Source organism: Pholcus phalangioides, unplaced genomic scaffold (genome assembly GCF_987345545.1).
Source record: "Pholcus phalangioides strain wild (caught in Gottingen) unplaced genomic scaffold, Ppha-v1.0 ptg000020l_1, whole genome shotgun sequence".
Taxonomy (NCBI): domain Eukaryota; kingdom Metazoa; phylum Arthropoda; class Arachnida; order Araneae; family Pholcidae; genus Pholcus; species Pholcus phalangioides.
The window spans coordinates 7737902-7750875 of NW_028301613.1; the positions used below are offsets into that span (position 1 = coordinate 7737902).

Consider the following 12974-nt stretch of genomic DNA (forward strand, 5'->3'; position numbering starts at 1 on the left):
ATATTTTAGTTTCTTGTTAGAGGCACGAGTAAGGATAATTAAATAACATCCGAAGCCATTTTTTCCCCTTCCATTTGATAGTTTTCATGGATCGTATTTATTATGGACAGTCATCGGCTATTCTAATTCTAAAAAAAGCACCATCACATGAGTCATCTTTTATTTCGTAGTTAGATGGCAGCACGAACAGTAGTTAATCAAACAGCAAAAACTCAACTGTCGTCTGCTTGTTCTGGGTTCTTTGTTTCGAACGTTAAGCCGGGTTTTCCTAACGCTGCATCTTTCAAGCGGCTTGGGGGTTTTCCTAGAAATATGTTTTTTGCTCCGCGTCAACCGAATTAGACTATTTCGCGCCGGCAGAAACTTGTTACATAATCACGTTACGCATTTGTGTTTTTTGCATCAGATCAGGGAGGCTATATTATAGTATATGGCCTGGCCATCAGTTGCTCTGATGTACCAGACAAGACCCGGACTCTGTCCCTTGAGGAAGATCAGTTACTCTGTCGTCTGCATGCTCCGGTTTAAAGAGAATGGAAAGAAAACACAACAAAAATGTAGAAAAGATCGGTGAAATGCGTGGCGCACGACGCATTTGACTCCTCCAGAAGCAGTCGGCCATTCATAACCGACGTAAAGCGCTGTCGTGAGCCGCGTTGCGCTCTGTAGGAAAACAGTCATGCTGCTTTTCTTATTGGTGAGTGGACGGCGTGTCGCGCTGGGCGAATCACGTTGCGCGCGGCACAGGAAACCTGCTCCTAGGAAAACCCGGCTTTACTACGCAACAGAAAAAGAACTGAACATTTCATCGAGTTCAAGCAGGGCCGTCATTTCAACTTTTTGGCCCCCCGGGGAGGGGGGGGGCAAAGAGCATGTACTAAAAGTACGCATATATATATATTTGTGTATATATATATATATATATACTATTAGTAGTGTATTTTCAGAAGCGGGGGGGGGGGGGCAACGGCCCCCATTAAATGACGGGCCTGAGTTCAAGTTCGGGAGATAGTTGAAATGACGGCCCTGGGCCGTTGCAAGGGCTGCGGTGTCTCAAGTTTGTACTTATATATCTCATTGATTTCCAATTTGTTTCTTTCATCAAATCTGAAATTTTACTAAATCTGGAATGATTTCTCTCATCAATTTTCAAGCATTTCTTTCATCACACAATTCCGAATTTTATTAATTCTCCAGTCATTTTTTTCATTTATAGTATCAAATTTTCATTGTTTCTTTCATTAGTTCCACATTTTCATTATTTCTTTCGCTAGCTTTAACTTTTCATTATTTCTTTCATTAGCTCCAACTTTTCATTATTTCTTTCATTAGCTCCAACTTTTCATTATTTCTTTCATTAGCTCCAACTTTTCATTATTTCTTTCATTAAGTTGCATCGAATTATGAGTTTATATTTTTTATACATATTTTTCGCAACATTCTTGTACAACAGCGGTTCCCAACCGGGGGTACACGAGAGGCCGTTAGGGGGTACGCGAAAAGAAAATGGTAATGGTGGCCATCCCTCTAAAGAAAGAACAAAATAATTAAAAAGAAATTTTAAAAGTAGGTAGGGGTTTTTACTAATATTGTCAGTTGTAATATATTGACCTTTCCCTATCAATGAAACCTTCTACAGTATAACAGAGGGGTTGCTGGAAGGTTCGGCCTTCCCGCACGCGCCCAACCTATGATCGGCATTCTTGAACTCCTTCCTCACTTTTCTTCGGCGTTTTAGATTTGATTGTTGACACATGCCGGGCTGTGCATAAAAGCGAAGAATAGGGTTACCATACGTCCCGTATTTCCCGGGACAGTCCAGGTATTTTCTGTTTTTTTGGCCGTCCCGACTTTTCGGCAATAGTGTCCCGGTTCTTCCCGTATTTTACACGAAGCCTAGTTAAATTTTTATTCTTTATTGAAGTCAAAGATTGACATTATTTTTCAACTCATAAATTATTTTATGATAATTACATCTATGTATGAGAATACTAATCCCCCACATTTGCCTCGGTGAACGTTTTTTTTTTCGTGGAATACATGCATCATTTCCAGCCATTGTGATTTATCCGCCAAACCGTGTGGTTTTGGCGTCGTTTTTGGCAATAATTGGCGATGTCCCGTATTTTCCCGTATTTTGGAATCCCAATGTCCCGTATTTCTCTCGAGGAAATATGGTCAGCCTAGCGAAGAATTAATTCGTGTTGTGTTTAACTTTTGTTGTGGGCGTTTGTATTGAGGCGTGTGCGTGTTGCTCCCGCTACTTCCTACGTCATCTTTTCTACCAAGCACCGACTAATCACGTGATTGGCGCTATGGATCAGCGGCTTAAAACTGGATCTGTGCGGAAGTGGACTGAAACACTAAAATGAATTACGGTGCACCTGTAAACGCGAAAACATATTATGAATCTTCCAAAATTGATTCTGCCAAAGCTACCGAAACCTCCATTAGCTATCGTATTGCGAGACGAGGAAAAAAATTATACTATTGGTGAAAAGATGCTGTCAGATGCATGCGCTTGCAGAGGAAAGTGCTCCTATAAGGAGAGTTTATTGTTAAGTACTTGAAAGAGAATTCGAAGTAAATCTTTTTATTTGCCACCCATCGAAGGGGTCGTACGACTGCTAAAGACTTATTTGAAGCAATTAATCATTATTTCCTTAAAAAAATAATTGAATGATCAAAATGCATTGGGCTCACAACAGATGGAAGAAAATACACGAAAAGTTGCTACTCGGGCCGTCGGGCACGCGTGGCAGAAATCACTCCCAAAACGAAATGGACTCACTGCGCAGACAGATCCCCGCATCGAAACCGTTGCCTCAAATTTGCGAAACGTTATTGATGAAGCGATCAAAGTTGTCAACTTTGTCAAGGTGAATCCTACCAACTACAGGTTGTTTAAATTGTTGCGTGAAGACATGGACAGTCTTCACAACACTTTTGCACACCGAAGTTGGGTGGTTGTCCCGGGGTTAAGTCCTGACATTTGCTGTTCGAACTTCGGCACGAGGTAGCCCTTTTTTTTTAGGAAGTGTTTGAAACACTTCGCGATTTCTTGTCACAAGCTGGGCTAAATTTAACAGTCGGCCATTTGGAAGGTTTAAAATCCTCGTTTGAAAAATATTTTTCAGAGCCAGAAATGGTTGATCAGTGGACATCTAATCCTTTCGAAGAAGAGTACTTTGAACCGGTTTCATTGTTGATTGCGGAAGAGGAGAAATTGCTAGAGCTCGCATCAGATACCCCTCTGAAGATCCTCTTCAATGGCTGAATGGCGAACTTAGTCAGTTTTTGGGCTTGCCGCTTTGGTGAGAATACGTTGAACTTTCTAGAAAAGCTATAATGTATTTGTTGCCGATTGTTAGCACGGAGCTTATTGAACAGGTTCGATCTTGTTGAACAATACGTTTTCTTCGTATACTTACATAAAGAATAAATATAGAAGCAAATTGAACGCGATTTGAGTTTGTATTTATCCTCTTTTGAGCTTAATTTTTCAAAACTTTGTAATTCAATTTACAATCCCAAACATCACATTAATGTTTTTCCCAATCTTTGTGTTGTTTGCTTACTTCAAAAATAAAAAAACGCCAAGTAATGAATGTATCTTATTTCATCCGCTGTGGTGGTCGAGTGGTTGTTGTGACGGACTCGCGATGCGAGGACCCGGGTTCGAACCCCACAGTGGTGGTCGGCTGAAGTTGGTTTTCTGTGGTTACCAACTTCAAGGCGCAAATGCGAGCCGATCTCTCCGTTAAAAAGTCTCGCCACAGAGAGTGACAGTCCTACAACGATAAATCATTCAATCATAACGTTTCACTCATAGTTAGAAAAACTGGTGGGAGATGGCAGCACTACACATAACAAGCATTACAGAAAAACAAAAAAAAACTTCCCGTCAGGTTTCACTACACGTATACGCACATTCCCGCATGTACCGATTCGTTGGGGGTTCCGCGGGGTGCATGCGTGGTGCAGCAGTAGTAGGTAGGACCTCCAAAAAATGGCTCGGGGATCCATGATGTTCTTAAGTCAGCCACCTCGTTGGGCAATTTGCCTGTTGTGGCGTCGTATTTGTATTTAATTCAACACGTACCTTGTTTTGAAGTTTTTCGAAAACTGTACTGGTCGAAACAGATGGGGGGGGGGGGGGTGTACGCGGTAAGGAACCGAGCCAGCTGGGGGTACGCGGACTGAAAAAGGTTGGGAACCACTGCTGTACAACATGGGCGGAGATGCGGGGGTGGGGGCCAGCGTCAAAGGTGAAGTCGATTTGTACATATGCATATATGAATTGACATCATCATCATCATCGTGCCCTCCCAGACTTCCAAGTCTATCTCTGCCTATGCTGTACAATCAAATAAGCTATTTTCTTTTTTTGGATGTCCATTCCCCCCCCCCCCTTCCCTCAAGTATGTAAACTTGGGCTCAAGGGATCCTTCCAAAAATGTTTTGGTCCATGCACACCGAAATCTTAAATATTCCTCATTAAAGAGACGAATAAACTTGAACCATCCTATTCAGCTTTTCATGAGCATTTTTCATAGTTGAAAAAGTGTGGCCATATTTTCGCCAACGACTGGTCAAAAAACAGAGCGTTGCAGTTTGACCAAGTGCTGGACAAAAGACAGGACACATGATAACATTTTGACCTAGGACTGCTCAAAAAAAATATGGTCACAGTTTGGCTTAAGGCTGGTCAAAAGATAGGACACATGGTTACAGTTTGACCAAAAGCTTATCATAAGACAGATGGTTGCAGTTGACTAAGTAGTGGACGACAGACAGGACATACATGCTGACCTAGGACTGAACAGAAGACAGGACACGTGATTACAGTTTGACAAAGTACTGGGCAGAAGACAGCACACACGGTGACCTAAGATTGAACAAAAGACAGAACACATGATGACCTAGGATTAGACAGAAGGTAAGACACATGGTCATAGTTTGATCTGAGATCGGTCAAAACAAAAAAAAAAAAAAAACCACATGGTCATCGTAATGTTATCATCAGGGCGGCAAAAAGGGAGGGAGCAGGCGGGTCTGGTGCCCCATGCACTGGACTAGAAGGAGCACCGAATTCACCCTTTAACTGCTTCTTCTACATCTTAAGGGACACCAAAATGTCGATTTGTCCCGGGTGTTACCAGGCGCAATTCCCGGGCGTATAGTTACATAGTTACGGCCCTGGTTATCATCCTCTGCAGTAAAAAAAACCACATGTGGAACAGGAATTGTAAAATTGATTTTGGTCATTTCCGGCATTACAGTTGAGTGACCGCTTACAAGCCGGATATAAAGGAATCAAAGCAGATCATTGACCCTCTTCTCCTTCATTGGCGACCATTTATTCGCTTGCCGTAGCGTGGCTTCCATTCTGGTAATGACAACTAATCCAACCAAAATACTTAGGCGACGATTGGCTTCTTTTTTTTTTCCACGTCTCGACGAATAATGGATAGGCCGGCAAACCCGGCCTCAATGGGTTGAATGACAAATCGCGGATTGTAGTTCGAAGGTTCATCTCGAAGATTTACGTCTCCGAACCTACAACAAGTGTCTCTTTGTCCAAGGATTGCCAGTTACGTAAGGATTAGCCTTAAAAGATCGAGTGAAAGGACGACGCGTAGGTCGTGCAATGCAAGAGAGAGACGGCCTAAATAACTCTGCCTTCATAATCCTTCAAGACAGGCAATAATTAAGGACTTATTCCTGCCGATCTTATCTCTTGGACCTTGGCTACAAATGTCAGGAGATTATGTAGATCGGATCTGAAAGGGCGGTGATCCCCCCCCCCCCTCCATCCCAGACCTTCAGGATGATTGTCCTACTCACAATATAATAGGGGTCCATGCAGGCACGGATCCATGGTGACGTGTCAGGAGGGGCGGTTTATCGCGTAGGTTCGTTGGATCGTCCTGTATTTTACGGGACAGACAAATTTTTCCCCATGTTATTCGCGGCTCTTAGGAGGGTAACCTCCCTGGATCCCCGCTTGGGTCCATTGCGCACCTAGATGCTGCTTTATGGTTTGTCCGCCTGTGGCTACAGAGCTTTTGCCGACCCCTTTCCATTGTGTAGTCTAATTTCCTTGACCATCCATTCTGAAATTTTCCATCAACTATGACCACCTACTTAGTGATTCCTCCCTCCCCCATATCAATATGCGTCTAGGTCAGTCTTTTGGTTGCTCACATGCCACTGTTTTCGTCTCTTGGTCACTCTTTCGGTCAATCCCGTGCTTTTATACGCTCTCTTAAATACAGCTCTGGTCACTCCCATGCTCATGACCCCCACAAGGGGTGGGCTGACAAGGCTCCTTTTTTTTCACGTTATAATTTCATCATAAAGGGGGCCCCGTGAAAGTCTGGTCGGGAGGCCCATAAAAGATCCCCGCCTGGGAGCCCTGCTTCAGGATGTTGGGGTCATGCTCATGCATTCTCTACGTCGCACTTTTTGTCACTCTCGTGACGTTTCTACACACTTCTCTATGTCACTCTATCAGTCACTCCCTGCTTAACACTCTTTAGGGCACTCTATCAGTCACTCCCTGCTTAACACTCTTTAGGGCACTCTTTTGGTTATTGCTATGCTTACACACTCTTTGGGCAATGCGGTCTTAAGAGCTAAAATTTTAATCAGATCTCATTTTCATAAGGCCCCTCTGCATTTGAAGCCCCAGGACCGTGTCTGGTCTAGGTGGGCCCATGCGTTAAGAAGGCATTGTCTGTAAATATGTCGCGTAAGGAACCTGGATATGTACAGCGAACCGCTCAAGTGATCTGAGACTGTGCCGCAGCCGCAGATCGCTTAAATGATCTGTAAATGCGTCGCAGGTCACTTAAGGGATCTCGAAATGGGACGCGTATCGCTCAAATGATCTTAACTGTGCCGCAGCCGCAGGTCACTTAAATGATCTGTAAATGCGCCGCAGGTCGCTTAAGGGATCTCGAAATGTGACGCGGACCGCTCAAATGATATAGAAGTGTGCCGCAGACACAGGTCACTTAAATGATCTGTAAATGCGTCGCAGGTCACTTAAGGGATCTCGAAATGGGACGCGTATCGCTCAAATGATCTTAACTGTGCCGCAGCCGCAGGTCACTTAAATGATCTGTAAATGCGCCGCAGGTCGCTTAAGGGATCTCGAAATGTGACGCGGACCGCTCAAATGATATAGAAGTGTGCCGCAGACACAGGTCACTTAAATGATCTGTAAATGCACCGCAGGTCGCTTAAGGGATCTCGGAATGTGACGCGGACAGCTCAAATGATCTAGAACTGTGCCGCAGCCGCAGGTCACTTAAATGATCTGTAAATGCGCCGCAGGTCGCTTAAGGGATCTCGGAATGTGACGCGGACCGTTCAAAGGATCTAGAAGTGTGCCGCAGCCGCAGGTCACTTAAATGATCTGTAAATGCACCGCAGGTCACTTAAGGGATCTCGAAATGGGACGCGTATCGCTCAAATGATCTTAACTGTTCCGCAGCCGCAGGTCACTTAAATGATCGGTAAATACGCCGCAGGTCGCTTAAGGGATCAATTTTCGCAGAGATGAATTTCCCTTCCCTGAAACACCGATATCTATCTCTTCATTCAGCCAGTTTTCCGAATCTGTTGTATGCCGTTACTGAATTAAGTGTGCCGCGGGCCTCTTAATTGATGCTGAACTGTACCGCGGGTCATTCAAATCATCTGTAAATGTGCCGCTTAGTTTATTTCCGCAAACTAAGGTTTTAGGTGGTGGACCACACGTTTCAGAGGACTCCGAGGGTCACATTAGGCACGCGGGTGTTGGTGCTCAATAACTTTGACCCTGTGTCATGGCCCTGTCGGTCACTCTTTTGAGGTTTTTTTTTTTTTTTGGCAAGGGCTACAAAATATTTAATTCCTTAAAAATAGAATTTAGAAGAAATAAAAAAAAAAGGCGCGCCTAGTCGCAGTCGGCAGGATTCGAACCTACGCGGGGAGACCCCAATGGATTTCAAGTCCATCGCCTTAACCACTCGGCCACGACTGCACGTCGGAGGGGCCTTTTCCTACACAATGGTTTGCTGCAAATAACTGCCAATGAAAATGTCGAATTTAAACGCCCCACGCCATGTTTGAACAGATGTCGCTAATTCATCACAACTCTACGTCATCAAGCTCTTAAATTGGCGACTTTTTTGGCGAAAAATTAGTAATAATTAGAGCCCGGAAGCTTAGGCACTAAAAATGGTCGAAATAGGCAGACAAAAAAGGCAATGAAAATGCCTAAAATAGGGCATACACTAAAAAAAGGGCATTTATAATCTTTGGAAGGAAGAAAAAATAACTAAAAACAAAGGTATATATTCCGGAAAATTGGTTGCACTTATAATCCGTCTATTAGCCTACTTCAATTATAGTTTATAATAAGTGCATTATTATCCAAGTTAGATTAATTTCAAGCCCAAAATAAACTGTTAGTAGACCCTCAGGATTAGGCCAATTCCAGGACCACCATTACCAGACGCGAGAAAATGATCTGCGGGGCTCCTTCGAGTTACGAATAATCCCCGTTTATTTGTTATATTATTATGAATAATCACTATATATAGTTGAAACATGGCCATCTTGTTCTATTTTTATATTTAAAAAATGTATATATTATTTATTTATTGATATTACCCCTCATACGGGGTAATATCAATAAATAAATAATACTTAAAGGGGGTATTATTATTAATATTTTATTAATATAAAATATTAATAAAATGGGGGTATAATTTAATATTTTATTTACTTAATACTTAAGTAAATAAATTATACCGTCCTTCAAGTGCGGGGCTCTGTGTGGCCGCATCTGTCACACACCCCCTGAGGGTGACTGTATTCAATTCAATCGAATACTAAATATGTATGCTTAATAAATAGCCAAGGTTGTTTGTACAGTATTTATGGTGCAAAAATATAGAATCCTAACAGCATGGGAGGGGGAGGGGCAGAGCCCTGTCTGCTCCTACCACGCCTTGTGTGAGCCATGATGTCGATTCATGACTTCTTGGGACAGTCATATACAACGCAGTCCGATGCCTGAGCTAGAACCAGGGCCGTCTTAAGAATATCACGGGCCCCCGGGCCAAGTGGTTTTTCGGAGGCCCTATCTGGTAAATCCTAGAAAATTTCAACTAGATCTCATTTTTGCGAGGCCCCTCTTCTCTTGAGCCCCCCCCCCCCCACGGGCCGTGCCCAGGTGTGCCCATGCATTAAGACGGCACTGGCTAGAATGTGTGAAGCATATGGAGGAAAAAAAAAATTTCTCTGCTTTTCTAAAGCCCCGTTCACATGTGTAAGATTGGGGGGTCGCTTCGGATATAATTACCGGCATGGCAACTTTTTAGGTGGGAGAGAAGCTCATCAAAAAAACAACCCATCTTTCTTTGTGTGGTCGACACTGACCTTCTCTCCCACAATTCTTTGCGCCGCGAAAACTACTGTAAGCTCCTTCGTCAACCATCTTGAATCAAGCACTTCCGTTCAATCCACGTAACCAGTGACGACTTCCGGAAAGAAGAGGGGGATTACCGGCGTGAACTAAACGTCATGTGAATGGTTTATAGCGAAAATCCCCGTTACCGGGAACTTCCCGGGATGTTTTATTGCACATTGTGAACGGGGCTTAACACGGGCTTTGTTGAACCGAAACAAAATCATTCACGTCTAACGCCGCCAAAGCAAAGTTAATGCACCGCAACACCAATGGGGGGGGGGGGCTGGAGTGGGGGGGGGGGGGGTTTCTGATGATAATTAATACTGAGAGGTGGAAGAGAGCAATACTTTTGAAGTTCTGAATGCTCCAAATATCCCAAGTTTTACAGATCATGGTCTCTGAAATTCCCTAATAAGCTTAAAAACTACGTTAAAATAGGCATTTATGACACGAAAATTTCAAAAAAGGCATTTTTACCAAAAAAAAGTCTGAAAATAGGCAAATTATGGCATTTTGCCCGAACTTCCGGGGTCTATTAACAATAGGGGGTGCGGTAGCCCAGGTCGAGAAGATACTCGCCTAAAGTACCAAAGGATGTTTAGAGGGGTCGCGAGCAGTGCCGTCTTAACGCATGGGCCCACCCGGGCACGGTCCGGAGGCCTCATAAGGAGAGGGCCTCAGAAAGATGAGAAGTAGTTAAATTTTTCGAGAATTTCTAAGGTGGGAGGCCTCAGAAAAATCACTTTGCCCTGGGCCCATGATGCTCCTTAAGACGGCCCTGGTCGCAAATTCGATGCTCGGTTCGTCCTTGTCAGAAAACTTTCCTGACACAGGAGTACAATAGAAACGGCGACATGACCACAGAAAAAATTGCTACCGCAGGGAGCTACCCGCCGAGGGGTTAGCGCACCGACCTCTCGATGGGTGTGAAAAAACAAGCCTGCCGTTCGGAATCGGCAATAAATTGTAGGTCCCGGTCTAATTAGCCCTCGTGTGCAGAAAATGACCGTGGTGAGACAAAAATGATCAAATGGTCCATTAACAATAGTCACTTGCATACGAAATTGGCGACATTTTTGGTTTCATTACGGAGGGGGAAAAAAAAAGAGTTCTCCACAGTCCTGCAACTAGATGCTAGATGTTATATACCTACTGTATATCTCTCTCTCTAGGGGCTATAATTTTAAAAAATCAGGTTTGAGGTGACGTCACATGACTCCCATGGTCACGGGTCGATCATGTTCGATCTAATGCAGAGGTTCTCAACCTGGGGGCCTTGTATCCCCCTTGCGGTCCTGGAATATTTTGAGGGGCCACAGGAGAAAATTAGTTGAAAAGGGAGCCAGCCAAGTGTGAAGGGGTGAAATTAAATTTGGTGGAAAAAATTGTGACTACTTTCAAAATTCAGCGGGGTCCATAGAAGCCACAGCTATCTAAACCCATGGGCCCATATGGGCACGACCCGGGATCTATAGGAGGCCTTCACGACGAGATCTGGTACCGTGATTTTCAAATGTAAGTATGAGAATATGTAAGTTGTTTCTTTCAGCTAAGGATGGGGCCTCAGAACATAACTCTGCCCGGGGACCCACGATATTGAGACGACCATGTATAAAACCAGAAAAAAGATGACTGAATTTTTGTCCAGGGAAGATGTGGACCCAGGGTGATGTGTTCGGAGCTTAGGGTCACAGGTATTTTACGCGGACCCATTTGTCCCCATTTGATTCGGCTCTTGGTAGGAATGATCACCTACCTTCTGGATCCGTGTCTGGCCCCAGTGTTCCAAAAAAGAGTGATCTTATCCATTACAGATTCAGTTTCGATTAAATTCAATATGATGAGTAAAAGGGTCTCAATCTTGAATGAGGGTAGGAGGCCCTGGATTTTAGATAGGGAGGGCCACGAGAGGAAAATATTGTCCAAAGCAATTTTTGCCGCCATTTCAACTTTTCCCAGGGGAGGCAAAAAAAATATACTCAATGTATATGTCCCTCAAATGACGGGCCTGGTCCAAAGGGTGGGAGGGCACGGGCTGGAAAAGGTTTGAAAACACTGATCTAATGGGTAAAAGGCTGTCAATTTGACGGAACTTCAAGAACTCCAAAAAAAGATAACACACAGAATGGCGAAGACTAAGATTTAAGTTATTATCATCAATATGAGATTAGGAGCACCGTGTACATAAAAAAAAATGGCCCTTGAAGTTTTAAAAAAAAAGAAGTTTCTTATGATACTTGAGATAAGGGTAACAAAAAAAGATCAATGTTATCTCGACAAGTCGTTATTTATTGCGCCAAGTCATTCCCGATAACACATTTCTCTCTTTCTTTTTCCTCTCGTAATAATGTAGCCACGTGTTGGCGTTCGTGCAGGAGAAAAAACACACAAAGTATCTAATCATAAATTTTGCTGGACGTTATTATTCCGAAGAGACTGTTGGGAATATAACACGATAACAACAACAATGCTCACTTTCGTATATTTTCAATCACGTGACACATCAAACAACATGGGCGACCATTAGTGTGTTTATTGTACGCCAAAACGGCTATTTTGAGATTTCATATCCCTAATCGACAACATATTAATGGCTATTTGAATATTTGTAATTAATTCTGCAGTATTCATGTCCGTGTTTTTTCTCCCTCCACCCCCAAAAAAACACGGGCAAACAGATTATTCCTTGTCACGTTGAGAAGTCATTTTCTCTGCCAAGGTCGAGCCACTTAACAGACGAGAGAGTAGAAGAAAAAAAAAAGAAACCAGAAGACAGAAAAGGAAAAATTGCCGTCAAGGCCGTACTGATAGGCGATTTCCTCTTTGGGGAGGCTCAGCAGAGCCCGTTTATTTTTAATACCGAGATATTGTAGATTATGAAAATAAAATCTTTTTTTTTTTTTGTCGCCAATTGAGAAGTTCGAGAGCTGGAAGTTTCTCGCATCGATTCGAATTTAGCGCCTGGGGCCAATACTCAGATTTTCATTCGGTGTACTGAGGGAAAAAATAGAAGAGGACTTCACATGTGTTGTGTCAAATAAGTGCGGTTCATAGGCGGAGATAGACTTGGAAGTCTGGGGAGGGGGGCATGGTCATTATTGCTGGGGGGGGGGCACAATGATGCCCATGGTACGGTTTGTCAGTGAACAAGAGGGTGGATTTATGACTTTGCAGTATGTGGGGGGCTATACAAATTTTGCCGCTCACATTGTTTTAGTAACAACCCGTCCGCGATTGTTACTTGCTTTATCCAATGCTGGTTTCGCTGTAGAAACGCGCGCGCTATGACCGAAGTTAGCATTCATTGGCCGTGAAAATTTAATTATTTGCATACTCGGTATAAAGAAATTTGCATGCGAAATTTCGAAATGATCGGATTATTTTTCAGGGGTGCTTCGTTTTTTCAAAACAGAAAACGAGACTCACAAAGTGAACACAATGTTAATTGTGTAAACTTCATATGAGCATAAGAATGCTGCCATTTGGCTCAGTGAAGTACGTCTCCTTT

The 12974-nt window shown here is 43.3% G+C and overlaps 1 non-coding gene across 1 annotated transcript; it reads right to left on the minus strand.

Moving 5' to 3' along the window:
- Nucleotides 1–7950: 7950 nt before the first annotated feature.
- On the minus strand, nucleotides 7951–8032 carry TRNAS-UGA (transfer RNA serine (anticodon UGA)). The gene has a single exon. It is a non-coding gene; the product is annotated as a tRNA-Ser (tRNA).
- Between the last annotated feature and the right edge of the window lie 4942 nt (nucleotides 8033–12974).